The sequence below is a fragment of the Suricata suricatta genome, chromosome 9, assembly GCF_006229205.1.
Source record: "Suricata suricatta isolate VVHF042 chromosome 9, meerkat_22Aug2017_6uvM2_HiC, whole genome shotgun sequence".
NCBI classification, from domain to species: Eukaryota; Metazoa; Chordata; class Mammalia; order Carnivora; family Herpestidae; genus Suricata; species Suricata suricatta.
Genome location: NC_043708.1, coordinates 85,612,439 through 85,617,304, shown reverse-complemented (window position 1 = coordinate 85,617,304; position 4,866 = coordinate 85,612,439). Strand labels below are relative to the sequence as shown.

The 4,866-nt window shown below is 40.1% G+C and overlaps 1 long non-coding RNA gene across 4 annotated transcripts in view; it reads right to left on the bottom strand.

Annotated features, from left to right (window-relative positions):
* LOC115302093 overlaps nt 1-3,611 on the bottom strand; it is a 29,898-nt gene extending 26,287 nt beyond the window's left edge. For 3 of the 4 annotated variants that reach the window (XR_003913414.1, XR_003913417.1, XR_003913415.1), the window contains exons 1-2: nt 3,509-3,611; nt 1,389-1,465 (exon numbers count right to left, since the gene is read on the bottom strand). This is a non-coding gene — a long non-coding RNA (uncharacterized LOC115302093). Of the gene's footprint in view, nt 1-1,388; nt 1,466-3,091; nt 3,226-3,508 lie in introns of those variants that run through there. The other variant, XR_003913416.1, reaches the window with a different exon arrangement.
* Between the last annotated feature and the right edge of the window lie 1,255 nt (nt 3,612-4,866).

Below are 4,866 nucleotides of genomic sequence, written 5' to 3'. Positions count from 1 at the left end.
GTGGGAGTTTGTGCTCATCATTATTGATCTGCTGGTTTATTTTGTGGGGCTGCAGGATAGCCTGAGGCTTTTCCAGGCCCACGAGATTCCAATTCCTGGGCCAGACCATTGTGTAGCTCTGCAAAGAAACAAACAACAACAACAAAACAAAAACTACAGGTCACTCATTTCATTGTGGTTGGAAGTGGTGACAAAATGATGTGGTTAGCTTTTCCTCACCATCTCCTACTTTGCATTTAGTTTTTGGTTACAATGTCCAGAGTATCTGACATAGAGTGTCTTCTGGTTCAACACCAGCTGCAGAGACAACATATTAGTGTAGAATTCTCCAAGAGCTCCTACAGTTGTACAAAATCTAATCCTTACAATAAATTTCTTTTTCTATATCACTTATAGCAACTCTGCTTCTCTGATCAAATCCTGACTGAGACAAGAGACCATTTAAAAACTAAGACACCAGGGGCTCCAGGAGGGGGTGGGTGGAGGTGGGTAGACGCAAGCTCTTTTTCAGATTCTAAGTTAGGCTACTTCAATACTTCAGCAGGTCTTACTGCATCCTCCTAGCCTGAGTTGGCTCACATAAAATAGGTGTGGAATGAACTTCCTTCCTCCCCTGAAATCTCATGAAGAAAGTCCTTATTTCATCAAGAAACTCATAGGGGACTTCTGGTATATCCTTCTTAGATGACAGAATTCAGGGTCAGCCTATCTACTCTGCCAGGGAACAAAACCCGAGAGCTTCCTACAGCCCATGTGAATCAAGTGGCAGGATACAGTCCTTTAGCTTGAACAAAGCAACTCCCCACTCCAGCTCAGATAAAATCATCTTTTTTTTTTCTCAAATTTTTAATATATATTTATTTTTGAGAGAGACAGACAGACAGACAGACAGACAGGAAGTGACAGAGACACAGAATCCAAAGGAGGTCCCAGGCTCTGAACTGTCAGCACAGAGCCCGATGCAGGGCTCGAACTCACGAGCTGCGAGATCATGACCTGAGTCGAACTCAGATGCTTAACCGATAGAGCTACCCAGGCACCCCTCAGATAAAGCTTTCTGGATTAATATCAAATCACTTTAAACTATATTATTTTTGCCAACTCCCCAGTGATATACATTGTGCCTTTATTTGAACCTCTCAAAAATCAGCACCTTCTGGATTAGCTGAATCAAAGCAAATGGGATGTAGTGAAGCAGTGTAAGGAAATTAAGCCAGTGGCCCAAGATCTGGGCTAGTAGCAGAACCAAAATACTTGGTCTGAAGATTTTCCAATAAGAATATTTACATAAGTACATTGAAAAGTTGAGGTTAAAAAAATAGATGACAAGGCAAAGATTATCTCTCCAAATGTTTGTAATATCAAATATAGGAAAGAATGGTACTCACCTCTTGCATACAGTACTCCAGTCAACCAAGGACCATGAGGAGGGCATAGGTTGTGATTTGTTATTACTGGAGCTCAACTACAGAAGTTACCAAAAAGCTTCTTACTGACTAGTGAAAGGTAAACTTATTTATGAAACAACCTATTTCAATTCCTAGCCCACACCCCTCCTCCTAAAGGGTTTTGATCTTTACCATAATTCATGAAGGGGCTTTAATATATATTTGAGCTGTTGTTGCTAGGTGAGATCATGTAGTCAGAGATAACTGACCGCTTTAAAGACAATGGTCATTAGAAAACAAGCTTGGCTATCATTCCTAGTTCTCACTGCCAGTGAACTGCTGTGAATTGATTTTTCTCTATCCTGCAACCACCCTATGAACAAAGTAAATAGCATTTTAATTAAATGTTTACATTTAATAAATTAAGACCTGTTTAAACATATCTCACTTATTCATCCTAATAGATTGGAGACTCTGTGTCATGCTTGACATCCCTTATCCCCCAGCTTAAACTACATCAGCATAAAAAGATTCATCCATAAATTTAAAGACAACATTGCTTTTAAGAGGCCAGGGAGGAAAAATCCCCCTTTTGGATATGTGCATGTAGTTCTAGGGTTTTAACAGATGTGAGGAATTCCTTCATTACTTCATTATTCATATTTGCTTCCTCTGATCAGGTATCTATCTTTGCAGAGGAGCCTGACTACCCTTGTTTGTCTTGATTTCAGGTGTGGTGGACAGTCCATGGAAGGTCACACTTCTATCTTGCTGAGAACACATTACCTCAGCATCCACTGTGCATTCCCCTGGATCTTTTATGTCAGGCAACCTTGTTGGATACCCACATAATTATGACAGAAGTGCACGGTTAACACTCTTGGGGAAAACTATTAACACCTTAGTGATGGGAACCAGTGGATTGATGTCATAGCCTTCAATAGTCAAACTATACATGAGGGTATCTTGTATGATTCTCAAAAGATCCTGGTTGAGTCAAACCCTTCATTGCTCCTATTGATCATCTTAAAATCATATTCTTACATTGGCTGTTCCTCAACACTTTCTGATCACTCAATCATCCATTCTTGTGTCACTTCTCAAATAAAATAATTGTATGTAAGTCCTTGTTTTACAGCACATTGTTTGAGAGTTCCCTATACTAAAGCAATTGATACTAGAAGTTGTACTAAAAAGTAGACCATCAGGAATGGAGTCAGACACTGGATCACTTTATCAGAGAATAATAAAGACCTCCTTGCCTAGCGAAATGGGCTCATAAAAATTGTTAAGTTGTGGCATTTTAGTACTTAGATTCTCATTTGTAGTGGATAAGGGTGATATACAGAAAACATAGAAAACAACAACAATCCTATCATTTGAAAAACAGAAGTAATTGTAATGAGGATTGTGGAGTTTGCTGTCTATTGCTAACTTAAAAGGTATTTTTTTTAAAGAAAACTATGCTTTTGTGATCCAACTATGAACTCAGGGTGTGTTGAGCTACATGGAGTACATAGCTTTTGTCTCCTGCTCCAGAAGGCAACTTGGTTAAAAGCAGTTTCACAAATTACTAGTAAGCATGATGCAGCTACAAAAGGGACCGAATGCACAAGAGACAGTCCTTTTATGCTAAAGGCAGCCCCCCAAGATGAAAACAATAGAAACATGAGAAGTGGCATGTGGCATTTAAGCAGACACACCAAAGAGTCTTGAGCCCCCATTTCTCCTGAGACTTCTCCACGTCAGGCGAAGCTCTTGATGTCCTGTCTATGCACATACTTCCGAGGACAGGTCCCTTGCACAATAGTACTTATCCTCTAAAAACCGATTAACCCTCAATTCATCATCTCAATCCCATTCATCAGAATCAGGTTTCAACAGTCTGAGAAGGTTAATAAGTCTCTCTTTTATGCCTTCAGCTCTCAGCAAGATTGGGATGACATTACTCTGGTCTTTACAGTCCTGGGGATAATTTTTTCCTGAACTTCCTCACCCTGGGTCTCCCAACATTCTTTTGTGATGCGATTAGATAGGTTGTCTTATAGCGCTCTCTATAAATTTTCTTCAAAATTTCTTTAGAGTCTGCCTTCTATTTCCAGCTTAAAACTTTTACTGACCTAGAGTTCAATGCCAGAAATGGCTTCAGCAAATAACCCTTCAGTTGGGATATTGGGATTGCATTGCTCAGTTTAATGAGACATCAATAACCTTCCAGGGAGACCATGGAACCCTGGTGATCTGCAGCATTCAGTGGCATCACAATTCCTTAAAGCAGTATTCATAAGGGTATGTGATGGAATGTCCAGCAAATGAGTTAGGAATTATTATACCCACTTGATTCCAATGGAACAGTTGTACATATGAAGATTCTAAATGTGTTGGAGAATTTATTAAGGAACAATAGGTAGGAGGCTTGATTTTCACTGAATGTACAGGTGGAAAAATCTTGGAAAGTTTCTCTGGAGCCCGTAAAGGAATCCATTGCCTGATGTAGCCATGAGAGTTCTTTGGTTTCAGGTCTTACATTGAAGTTTTTAATCCATTTTGAGTTGATTTTTATGTTTGGAGGAAAGTAAAGTCTACCTTCATGCTTTTGCATTGGATATCCAGTTTTCTCATCACCATGCATTGAAGAGATTATCCTTTCCCCAATTTGTATTCTTGGCATCTCTTTTGTGTTTCTGGACCCACTTCCAATGTGTGCGTATTGGTCATGGTGGACCTTCGCAGAGAACACCAAGCAATTCCTAGGTAATAGGGTGTCCAATAACTCCACTCAATTTTTACACTGTCTACCCAGAGAGATCATCAGATCATAACTTAAGGGTTCAGTCCTACAAGACTTGTAGTCCCCCTCCCCACTTCAGACAGAGGTTGCAAGTACAGGTTGTCTGCCCTACTGGCTATAAATCAAAAGTTCCCTCCTCTTCAGATTTGATTTATTGGCTAGAGTGGCTCACAGAACCACTCACATCCTAGATGACCAGTTTATTATACAAGGATGTAACTCAGGAAAAACCAGATAGAAGGGGCATGGGGCAAAGTATGAGGAAAGAGTTTCCATGCCCTCTCCAGGCACACTGCTCTCCCAGCACCTCTGTGTTTTCACTAAATGGGAACCTCTGAACCCCATCCTTTGGATTTTTGTATTTTTATAAAGGCTTCATTACATAGCCATAACTCAATATATCACTGACCACTGGTGATTGAATTCTATCTCCAGCCTATCTCTATTCCCCGGAGGTCAGGGCTGGTGGAGGAGGCTGAAAATTCCAACCTTCTAATCACATGTTTTGCTCCAGCATCTATCAGCCTCTATCCTTAGGTGCTTTTCAAAAAAGACCTCATTAACACAACAAAGACACTTTTAACACAGTCAACACTAGAAATTCCAAAGGTTTGGGGAACTCTGTGCCAGAAATTGGGATGAAGACCAAATACATATTTCTTAGAAGATGCAGTATCACAGCACTCT